The following is a 12,925-nucleotide window of genomic DNA, read 5'->3' on the forward strand; positions in this document are numbered from 1 at the left end:
GGGGGGCGATTTTGGCCTCCACACTTAGTGATTAAACCTGTTAGGAGCACGTTTCAGGCAATTTAAAGCTGATTGGTAGTGATTTTTTTGTGATTTTTTTTTTCCGTTTCGGTACTGACGAAAAGTGACGAGTGACGAAAACAGAAAAAAAAATATTCCCCCAAAAACCTGTTAGGAGCACGTTTCAGGCAATTTAAAGCTGATTGGTAGTGATTTTTTTGTGAATTTTTTTTTCCGTTTCGGTAGTGACGAAAAGTGACGAGTGACGAAAACAGAAAAAAAATTGTTCCCCCAAAAACCTGTTAGGAGCACGTTTCAGGCAATTTAAAGCTGATTGGTAGTGATTTTTTTGTGAATTTTTATTTCCGTTTCGGTAGTGACGAAAAGTGACGAGTGACGAAAACAGAAAAAAAAATTTTCCCCCAAAAACCTGTTAGGAGCACGTTTCAGGCAATTTAAAGCTGATTGGTAGTGATTTTTTTGTGAATTTTTATTTCCGTTTCGGTAGTGACAAAAAGTGACGAGTGACGAAAACAGAAAAAAAATTGTTCCCCCAAAAACCTGTTAGGAGCACGTTTCAGGCAATTTAAAGCTGATTGGTAGTGATTTTTTTGTGATTTTTTTTTTTCCGTTTCGGTAGTGACGAAAACAGAAAAAAAAATGTTCCCCCAAAAACCTGTTAGGAGCACGTTTCAGGCAATTTAAAGCTGATTGGTAGTGATTTTTTTGTGATTTTTTTTTTCCGTTTCGGTAGTGACGACTAGTGACGAGTGACGAAAACAGAAAAAAAAAAGTTCCCCCAAAAACCTGTTAGGAGCACGTTTCAGGCAATTTAAAGCTGATTGGTAGTGATTTTTCTGTGAATTTTTTTCCCCGTTTTGGTAGTGACGAAAAGTGACGAGTGACGAAAACAGAAAAAAAATTGTTCCCCCAAAAACCTGTTAGGAGCACGTTTCAGGCAATTTAAAGCTGATTGGTAGTGATTTTTTTGTGAATTTTTTTTCCCGTTTCGGTAGTGACGAAAAGTGACGAGTGACGAAAACAGAAAAAAAAATGTTCCCCCAAAAACCTGTTAGGAGCACGTTTCAGGCAATTTAAAGCTGATTGGTAGTGATTTTTTTGTGATTTTTTTTTTCCGTTTCGGTAGTGACGAAAAGTGACGAGTGAAACAGAAACAGAAAAAAAATTGTTCCCCCAAAAACCTGTTAGGAGCACGTTTCAGGCAATTTAAAGCTGATTGGTATTGATTTTTTTGTGATTTTTTTTTTCCGTTTCGGTAGTGACGAAAAGTGACGAGTGACGAAAACAGAAAAAAAAATGTTCCCCCAAAAACCTGTTAGGAGCACGTTTCAGGCAATTTAAAGCTGATTGGTAGTGATTTTTCTGTGATTTTTTTTTGCCGTTTCGGTAGTGACGAAAAGTGACGAGTGACGAAAACAGAAAAAAAACTGTTCCCCCAAAAACCTGTTAGGAGCACGTTTCAGGCAATTTAAAGCTGATTGGTAGTGATTTTTTTGTGATTTTTTTTTCCGTTTCGGTAGTGACGAAAAGTGACGAGTGACGAAAACAGAAAAAAATGGTTCCCCCAAAAACCTGTTAGGAGCACGTTTCAGGCAATTTAAAGCTGATTGGTAGTGATTTTTTTGTGATTTTTTTTTCCCGTTTCGGTAGTGACGAAAAGTGACGAGTGACGAAAACAGAAAAAAAAATGTTCCCCCAAAAACCTGTTAGGAGCACGTTTCAGGCAATTTAAAGCTGATTGGTAGTGATTTTTTTGTGAATTTTTTTTTCCGTTTCGGTAGTGACGAAAAGTGACGAGTGACGAAAACAGAAAAAAAATTGTTCCCCCAAAAACCTGTTAGGAGCACGTTTCAGGCAATTTAAAGCTGATTGGTAGTGATTTTTTTGTGAATTTTTATTTCCGTTTCGGTAGTGACAAAAAGTGACGAGTGACGAAAACAGAAAAAAAATTGTTCCCCCAAAAACCTGTTAGGAGCACGTTTCAGGCAATTTAAAGCTGATTGGTAGTGATTTTTTTGTGATTTTTTTTTTTCCGTTTCGGTAGTGACGAAAACAGAAAAAAAAATGTTCCCCCAAAAACCTGTTAGGAGCACGTTTCAGGCAATTTAAAGCTGATTGGTAGTGATTTTTTTGTGATTTTTGTTTTCCGTTTCGGTAGTGACGACTAGTGACGAGTGACGAAAACAGAAAAAAAAAAGTTCCCCCAAAAACCTGTTAGGAGCACGTTTCAGGCAATTTAAAGCTGATTGGTAGTGATTTTTCTGTGAATTTTTTTCCCCGTTTTGGTAGTGACGAAAAGTGACGAGTGACGAAAACAGAAAAAAAATTGTTCCCCCAAAAACCTGTTAGGAGCACGTTTCAGGCAATTTAAAGCTGATTGGTAGTGATTTTTTTGTGAATTTTTTTTTCCGTTTCGGTAGTGACGAAAAGTGACGAGTGACGAAAACAGAAAAAAAAATGTTCCCCCAAAAACCTGTTAGGAGCACGTTTCAGGCAATTTAAAGCTGATTGGTAGTGATTTTTTTGTGAATTTTTTTTTCCGTTTCGGTAGTGACGAAAAGTGACGAGTGAAACAGGAACAGAAAAAAAATTGTTCCCCCAAAAACCTGTTAGGAGCACGTATCAGGCAATTTAAAGCTGATTGGTATTGATTTTTTTGTGATTTTTTTTTTCCGTTTCGGTAGTGACGAAAAGTGACGAGTGACGAAAACAGAAAAAAATTGTTCCCCCAAAAACCTGTTAGGAGCACGTTTCAGGCAATTTAAAGCTGATTGGTAGTGATTTTTCTGTGATTTTTTTTTGCCGTTTCGGTAGTGACGAAAAGTGACGAGTGACGAAAACAGAAACAAAACTGTTCCCCCAAAAACCTGTTAGGAGCACGTTTCAGGCAATTTAAAACTGATTGGTAGTGATTTTTTTGTGATTTTTTTTTCCGTTTCGGTAGTGACGAAAAGTGACGAGTGACGAAAACAGAAAAAAATGGTTCCCCCAAAAACCTGTTAGGAGCACGTTTCAGGCAATTTAAAGCTGACTGGTAGTGATTTTTTTGTGATTTTTTTTTCCCGTTTCGGTAGTGACGAAAAGTGACGAGTGACGAAAACAGAAAAAAAAATGTTCCCCCAAAAACCTGTTAGGAGCACGTTTCAGGCAATTTAAAGCTGATTGGTAGTGATTTTTTTGTGATTTTATTTTTCCGTTTCGGTAGTGACGAAAAGTGACGAGTGACGAAAACAGAAAAAAAAAAAATCCCCCAAAAACCTGTTAGGAGCACGTTTCAGGCAATTTAAAGCTGATTGGTATTGATTTTTTTGTGAATTTTTTTTTCCGTTTCGGTAGTGACGAAAAGTGACGAGTGACGAAAACAGAAAAAAAATTGTTCCCCCAAAAACCTGTTAGGAGCACGTTTCAGGCAATTTAAAGCTGATTGGTATTGATTTTTCTGTGATTTTTGTTTGCCGTTTCGGTAGTGACGAAAAGTGACGAGTGACGAAAACAGAAAAAAAACTGTTCCCCCAAAAACCTGTTAGGAGCACGTTTCAGGCAATTTAAAGCTGATTGGTAGTGATTTTTTTGTGATTTTTTTTTCCGTTTCGGTAGTGAGGAAAAGTGACGAGTGACGAAAACAGAAAAAAAATGGTTCCCCCAAAAACCTGTTAGGAGCACGTTTCAGGCAATTTAAAGCTGATTGGTAGTGATTTTTTTGTGATTTTTTTTTCCCGTTTCGGTAGTGACGAAAAGTGACGAGTGACGAAAACAGAAAAAAAAATGTTCCCCCAAAAACCTGTTAGGAGCACGTTTCAGGCAATTTAAAGCTGATTGGTAGTGATTTTTTTGTGAATTTTCTTTTCCGTTTCGGTAGTGACGAAAAGTGGCGAGTGACGAAAACAGAAAAAAAATTGTTCCCCCAAAAACCTGTTAGGAGCACGTTTCAGGCAATTTAAAGCTGATTGGTAGTGATTTTTTTGTGAATTTTTTTTTCCGTTTCGGTAGTGACGAAAAGTGACGAGTGACGAAAACAGAAAAAAAATTGTTCCCCCAAAAACCTGTTAGGAGCACGTTTCAGGCAATTTAAAGCTGATTGGTATTGATTTTTTTGTGAATTTTTTTTTCCGTTTCGGTAGTGACGAAAAGTGACGAGTGACGAAAACAGAAAAAAAATTGTTCCCCCAAAAACCTGTTAGGAGCACGTTTCAGGCAATTTAAAGCTGATTGGTAGTGATTTTTCTGTGATTTTTTTTTGCCGTTTCGGTAGTGACGAAAAGTGACGAGTGACGAAAACAGAAAAAAAACTGTTCCCCCAAAAACCTGTTAGGAGCACGTTTCAGGCAATTTAAAGCTGATTGGTAGTGATTTTTTTGTGATTTTTTTTCCCGTTTCGGTAGTGACGAAAAGTGACGAGTGACGAAAACAGAAAAAAAATGGTTCCCCCAAAAACCTGTTAGGAGCACGTTTCAGGCAATTTAAAGCTGATTGGTAGTGATTTTTTTGTGATTTTTTGTTCCCGTTTCGGTAGTGACGAAAAGTGACGAGTGACGAAAACAGAAAAAAAAATGTTCCCCCAAAAACCTGTTAGGAGCACGTTTCAGGCAATTTAAAGCTGATTGGTAGTGATTTTTTTGTGATTTTTTTTTTTCGTTTCGGTAGTGACGAAAAGTGACGAGTGACGAAAACAGAAAAAAAATTGTTCCCCCAAAAACCTGTTAGGAGCACGTTTCAGGCAATTTAAAGCTGATTGGTAGTGATTTTTTTGTGATTTTTTTTCCCGTTTCGGTAGTGACGAAAAGTGACGAGTGACGAAAACAGAAAAAAAACTGTTCCCCCAAAAACCTGTTAGGAGCACGTTTCAGGCAATTTAAAGCTGATTGGTAGTGATTTTTTTGTGAATTTTCTTTTCCGTTTCGGTAGTGACGAAAAGTGACGAGTGACGAAAACAGAAAAAAAAATGTTCCCCCAAAAACCTGTTAGGAGCACGTTTCAGGCAATTTAAAGCTGATTGGTAGTGATTTTTTTGTGATTTTTTTTTTCCGTTTCGGTAGTGACGAAAAGTGACGAGTGACGAAAACAGAAAAAAAAAAATTCCCCCAAAAACCTGAACGGAAAAAAAATTACTAAGTCCAGAGCTCGATGAATGTTAGGGACCAAAAAAAAAGTCACTACCAATCAACTTTAAATTGCCTGAAACGTACTCCTAACAGGTTTTTGGGGAAAAAACATTTTTTCGTTTCGGTAGTGACACCATTGTGTCACTACCGAAACGGAAAAAAAATTACTAAGTCCAGAGCTCGATGAATGTTAGGGACCAAAAAAAGTCACTACAAAGTAAGTCAACTTTAAATTGCCTGAAACGTACTCCTAACAGGTTTTTGGGGGATTTTTTTTTTTTTTCGTTTCGGTAGTGACACCATTGTGTCACTACCGAAACGGAAAAAAAATTACTAAGTCCAGAGCTCGATGAATGTTAGGGACCAAAAAAAAAGTCACTACCAATCAACTTTAAATTGCCTGAAACGTACTCCTAACAGGTTTTTGGGGAAAAAACATTTTTTCGTTTCGGTAGTGACACCATTGTGTCACTACCGAAACGGAAAAAAAATTACTAAGTCCAGAGCTCGATGAATGTTAGGGACCAAAAAAAGTCACTACAAAGTACTACCAATCAACTCTAAATTGCCTGAAACGTACTCCTAACAGGTTTTCGGGGGGACGATTTTGGCCTCCACACTTAGTGATTTTTCCGGATTTAACTTTCGTTTCGGTTTCGTTTAGGTAGTGACCCAATGGTGAAAAAATAAATTTACTAAGTCCAGAGCTCGATGAATGTTAGGGACCAAAAAAAGTGTCACTACAAAGTACTACCAATCAACTCTAAATTGCCTGAAACGTACTCCTAACAGGTTTTCGAGGGGACGATTTTGGCCTCCACACTTAGTGATTATTTCGGATTTAACTTTCGTTTCGGTTTCGTTTCGGTAGTGACCCAATGGTGAAAAAATACATTTACTAAGTCCAGAGCTCGATGAATGTTAGGGACCAAAAAAAAAGTCACTACAAAGTACTACCAATCAACTCTAAATTGCCTGAAACGTACTCCTAACAGGTTTTTGGGGGGACGATTTTGGCCTCGACACTTAGATTCCTTTTCAGGCAAACATGTCCACAGTAAGATGAACATTTTAAAGTATGAATGATGTTACTAGGCGTAAGTATGTAGTTGTAAGCCTGCCTTTAAATGTCCATTGTCGCATCGACAATACATGGGGCGCTTAAAGTTAAATATCTCCCAAACTATAAATGATTTTTAAAAAAAGTTTCTCAAGCATGCATGTCCACAGTAAGATGGAATTTTTGAACTCTGAATGGAGTTTCTAGGTGAAAGTGTTTTTTAATGTCCCAAAACCTTCCATCCGCCTCCATTCTAAATCTCTGAACTTTTAAAGGAGTACAATTCTAAAACTATGCAACATTTCAAAGATTCCTTTTCAGGCAAACATGTCCACAGTAAGATGAACATTTTAAAGTATGAATGATGTTACTAGGCGTAAGTATGTAGTTGTAAGCCTGCCTTTAAATGTCCATTGCCGCATCGACAATACATGGGGCGCTTAAAGTTAAATATCTCCCAAACTATAAATGATTTTTAAAAAAAGTTTCTCAAGCATGCATGTCCACAGTAAGATGGAATTTTTGAACTCTGAATGGAGTTTCTAGGTGAAAGTGTTTTTTAATGTCCCAAAACCTTCCATCCGCCTCCATTCTAAATCTCTGAACTTTTAAAGGAGTACAATTCTAAAACTATGCAACATTTCAAAGATTCCTTTTCAGGCAAACATGTCCACAGTAAGATGAACATTTTAAAGTATGAATGAGGTTACTAGGCGTAAGTATGTAGTTGTAAGCCTGCCTTTAAATGTCCATTGCCGCATCGACAATACATGGGGCGCTTAAAGTTAAATATCTCCATAACTACAAATGATTTTTTTTTAAAGTTTCTCAAGCATGCATGTCCACAGTAAGGTGGAATTTTTTAACTCTGAATGGAGTTTCTAGGTGAAAGTGTTTTTTAAGGTCCCAAAACCTTCCATCCGCTTCCATTCTAAATCTCTGAACTTTTAAAGGAGTACAATTCTAAAACTATGCAACATTTCAAAGATTTCTTTTCAGGCAAACATGTCCACAGTAAGATGAACATTTTAAAGTATGAATGAGGTTACTAGGCGTAAGTATGTAGTTGTAGGCCTGCCTTTAAATGTCCATTGCCGCATCGACAATACATGGGGCGCTTAAAGTTAAATATCTCCATAACTACAAATGATTATTTTTTTTAAGTTTCTCAAGCATGCATGTCCACAGTAAGGTGGAATTTTTGAACTCTGAATGGAGTTTCTAGGTTAAAGTGTTTTTTAAGGTCCCAAAACCTTCCATCCGCCTCCATTCTAAATCTCTGAACTTTTAAAGGAGTACAATTCTAAAACTATGCAACATTTCAAAGATTCCTTTTCAGGCAAACATGTCCACAGTAAGATGAACATTTTAAAGTATGAATGAGGTTACTAGGCGTAAGTATGTAGTTGTAAGCCTGCCTTTAAATGTCCATTGCCGCATCGACAATACTGTACCTAGCATCTGTAAGCAAACTGCATACACCTATCTAAATAACATTTAACAAAAAAAGTGGTCAGGCGTTATACTGCCTGTGCAGTACCTATCATCCCCAAAGTCTGTCTATTTATTCAACACTTCTCATTGTTATTCCACTGAAGAGAAAGCAGAACACATGGAAACTGGAGACATCTAGTGACGACTGGCTGGATGTCCTGTCCTGAGTAACCGCAAGCTTTCTCTAAAAATGGGGTACAGATTCCTTTGTAAGACATTTGAAGAGAAAGAGAACAGATGGAATATCAACAGGTTTCTTCAGTTCACCCCCAGGGAGGGTACTCAACCTCAATGTAAATGCATGCCAGGATTTGACCTCAAAAGCACCATCAACTCTTTTTTCAAGGCTCAAGTCGTAAAAAAGGGGAATTTAACAATTCTTTGGTTCGGGCATTAAAAATATGAAATATTGAAAGAATAATATATTTTATGCCAGATGTCAACCATAGTAATTGACAAAAGACTTGTTCCAAGTCTATGAATGGACTATTACATTGTGGCTCAGATGAAAACTAAGCAGTTATTTGTCAAAAGAGTGGCATAACAGTTCTGGGCATTAAAAAGGGGACATTACCAAATCTACGCATTAGGAGAAAAGGAGGCATTATGCTTTTTCTGCATAAACCCCATGGGCTTCGCTGTCCCAGAGGCTTTTTCAAACCATGTCAGCAGGGACATAAATATTCCTGCCAGAAGCCCCCTCTCCTCCAACTACACGCACGCATGCACGCACGCACGCACGCACGCACGCACACACGCACGCACGCACGCACGCACGCGCACACACACACACACACACACACACACACACACACACACACACACACACACACACACACACACACACACACACACACAACAGTGATGACTGGTTTAATTTAATGTGATGTCAGCGTCAACCAAAATATAGTCCAATTAAAGGTAGAGTAAGTGATTTACTTTGGTAAAATAAGTGTTAAATAGCTCTATATTCTGATAGTACTCATTACTATAGAGTGTTTGTTCAGTAAAAGGAGTCTCCCATGTGTCTCCAGCTCTTTAATAAACAGAAAATGCATTTTCAGTACTCTCTCCTGATTGGCTTACACTTTGTCACCTACCTGAAAATGTACTATATTCTGTTTACTAAAGAGCTGCAGAGACCCCTGTGACCGAACAAACGCTCTGTAGCAATGATTACTATCAGAATATAGTACTTTAACCTTTTTAACCAAAACCAAAAATAAAATTACCCAAAAATATCACTTACCCTACCTTTAAGGCAAAACCCATGTGAAGAGGTGGGTGACGTTTGTTTTCACCATACAGCTGTCACACTTGTGGATGTTTAGCTCCACATCTTCTACCTCAATAAAAGCAGGCCTTAAGTCATAGTAGGGTCTTCATGACCCTAAAGTGACCGACAACCTGAGGGTGGTGATGATGGGGGTGGTGTGGTGATGATGATGATGATGATGATGATGATGATGATGATGATGATGATGATGATGATGATGATTAGGTTGTTATTGTTGTAGGATTCGGAGACTTTTACTATTAATAAATATTGAGTTTGACTGCACATAATGTGGATTTTCATGGAGTTCAACGTGTCATCCATGTAGCCTACCACCACCAGGTGCAGAGAGTCTGCTCGCTGGTGTCCAACTCGCTCTCTCTCCGCCTCTTCCCTGAGACTCTGGCCAAGATGCTGAGGGGGACTTCACTTGATCTCTTTTTATTTCCTCAATGACAGGTCAGGCATGTAAAAACCCCCAACTCACTGTGCTGAACAACAAACAGGGGCAGATTGGCCAGTCACAAGGACCAATGAAATTGAATGCTGCCCTCAGAACGCATTCCAATGCTTATAAGTCACATCTGCAAACAGCGAGGGTGTGCTCCCAGCAGTTACCCGGCCTTCTCACCCAGGGACGCAGAGGGGTTTGGACATACTCAGTTCCATTGGGGGGAGGGATATCCCCCCACTTTTGGGATGAAGAAAAAGAAGAAATATCCGACATCTACACTTCATGGAGTAAATATTTTGTACCAAATTAACCGATTATATTGTATAAAAAAAAGAAGGAAAAAAAAGTAACAAACCGGTTACTCCAAACTAATAACCCTAACCTTAATACCTAACCCTATAAACAGGTAGTACCAATTAAGATTAAGCAATGGGTGACCATGATTATGGTCCAAAAACTTCATGACTAACATAGAGGTCAAATCATTTGGTCAGATTAAGTATGTGACAGAGAAATTAAAGTACTTAACAGCTTGTGAAAGAAATGTTTCTTTACAGGAAAGCTGTGTGAATGTTGGTCTCCTATCCTAGCCACACAATAGTCTTGGCAAGCACAGCATACACAGAAACCAAACCACTTGTTGACATTGCTATGTTGGTATGTAATGTAAACATGTTTCAGTGAATGTCCTCTTTCTCAAGAGAAAGAACTATGAGAATAAACAGGACCGTTATGTCTGTCCATAGGGAGTGGAAATGTGTTTACATATCTCTCTGACTGGAGAGCAGTGTCCATAGTAATGAATGAACAGAAGAGCCAGAGGGCCCTACCACCTGATAACCACTAGATGTCAGAGCAGACTTCCATTTTTCACATGTTTAACGTGAATTCAAAAATGGTGCTGATGAAGGCTCCCATAGCGAAAGAAAGAAGGAATCAGGATCATTAACTGGTTGAAGATTGTTGTTTATGTGATTATCTGTTCAAGCACTATATAGTGGTTTAAGTCAATGAGTATAAAATGTTTCCATTGGCAGTGATTAGGTTTCTCAGTCCCTGCATGAATTACTTATTATGGCCTGTATGAAGAAATGCATTAGTTGGCTGTGCTCTCCTGCTCTGACAGTACTGAAGCATGAGATGGGATGTGTGCCATCCTCCTGGCCTGCATACAGAGTCCACACAGAACACAAACAGCAGTTGCCCTACTCAGCAACTGCCACTAATGTAAAATAGTTTTTGCAAAGTTGTAGCATGAGAATGCTATATAGAGACATTGGGTTAAATCTGAAGTCAGAATGTCAGTGTTTGTTACTAGTGCTTGTTAGCTTGTTGCTTAGCTCTGTGCTATTATTATTTTTGGCATGGTGCCAATAAAGTGAGGGTTGGTGTCTTAAAGAGAGTTGTGGCTGCATTCATGTTTTGTTTTCTATGATGTATACTCTACTCTCCTAGCCTCTACACATGTCAAAAGGATAATAATATTTTGGATTCATATGAACTCAGTAAATATGTTTAATATGCTACCCACCATTGAGCACCAAAACGTCATCTCTTCTCTATATTATGTACAGGACTGACAGTCCTGATGATGTCTGATGCTTGTGCTTGCCTGAAATGTTAATTTATTTTAATGAGATCATAATGATTTATTGTATTCTAACCTACATTTTATTGTAATGTATGTGATTAATACAACCGCACTGTTAAATAAATAACAACAATAGAAAATAAATGCAGTCAGGATGATGCTCTCAGTGGTGCCTCTGAAGGCCCATACGGTCTTTGGTCCTGTGCTGAACTTCTTCAGCCACCTGAGGAGAACGAGGAGAACTCTTTTTCACTTTTATGGTGATGTCCTTATTATGTGAATAGCTAGGAACTTGAAGCTGCTGACTCTCTAAATAAAAGCCTGGAGATCGAGGCTACTGACTCTCTGAACAGCAAAACTCATTCATTGACAGTGAGGGGTCCGGACTCCTTCCTCTCTCCTTGTGGTCCATGATCAATCAGCTCCTTGGGCTTGTTGACTTTAGAGAGACTGTTCATCTGGCATCACTTCCAAAATTAGCCTGAGAAACAATCTATCAGGAGACCACAAGGGGAGGTAATGAAATTTCCCATAGAAAGGAGGTGTCATTCGCTGCTGACCTTTTTCCCTTTTCTCCTTTGTACATATAGTGTTTTTGTATTTGTTGATGACATGTATTTTGTGTTATTTTTGTTATGTTATGTTGATGTATTGAATACATAGGATCACAATGGAAACAGGTCCCCACTCCCCAGGACTTTGTTTGTGTTATCCTTTTAGCCTTAATATACAGCATTCTCAGTCTCACAAAAGAGTTTATCTGCTAGTGGGTGAGGGAGGTGGAGTGTTGTGGCTATGGCATCATCTGTGGAACTTTAAAGTAGGTTGTAGCCTTGTTTCATTTCAAACCAACGTTTAGACAGGATAGTCTTACTATGCAGGGTTTGACAAAACTGAGTACAAACATCATATGTATAGGATATGGGGATGGGACACATGCACTCCAAGAGGAGTGTCCTACTGTAGATCTATTATTAATTGGGTAGCACTTTACAATAATGACCCGTTATAAAGCATTTATAAACGTTTCTAAGTAGTTTGTAGACTATTAACAAATCATTAACAACCTGTTTGTTGACATTCGTAAATGATTACTAAAACCTTTATAACTACAGTTACAAATCATTTGTAAAGTATTAGTAAGTAGTGAACTATTCATGAATAAGCCATTTATATACATCTGTAAAAGATTATTAAATCATTTGTAATGACCCATTCTAAAGCATTTATAAACGTTTATAAGCAGTTTGTAGATTATTAACAAATCATTAACAACCTGTTTATTGACATTCGTAAATGATTACTAAAACCTTTATAACTACGGTTACAAATCATCTATAAAGGTATTAGTAACTATTCATGAATAAGCCATGTATAATACATCTGTAAATGATTATTAAATCATTTGTAACTGATGTTACATAATATATACAAGCTATTGGTAGCTTGTTCATGTTTAACATATGCTTTGTTAAACATTCCTAAAGTGTCTATAAATCCTTAGTACATGTTATTATGTGCCCTATAGTAAAGTGAAGACAGTTCATCATTTACAACTGTCTGTTAATGTGTTTGTTCATGTTTAACATGCTTTGTAAAACATTCCTAAAATATCTATAAATCCTTTGTACATGTTATTATGTGCCCTACAGTAAAGTGAAGACAGTTCATCATTTATGACTGTCTGTTAATGTGGACTTTCTCCTTACCTGTTGCAAACTACCTGGCTTTCATGAATGCAGACACCAAACAATTACTAGAATTATCATTCATGTTAAGCAAATGATGCCTAAGACATTCGTAAAGAGTATGTAAACCATTTGCAGACGTTATCATGAGCCTGAGCCTAGTTGCTTCTTTTGGGCTTGTTTTCATAGACCTGTCCGCTTGTTTCTTTTGCAAAATCTGGCAACACACTGATTACCTG

The sequence above is a fragment of the Gymnoscopelus microlampas genome, assembly GCF_963454915.1.
Source record: "Gymnoscopelus microlampas genome assembly, chromosome: 1".
Lineage (NCBI taxonomy): Eukaryota > Metazoa > Chordata > Actinopteri > Myctophiformes > Myctophidae > Gymnoscopelus > Gymnoscopelus microlampas.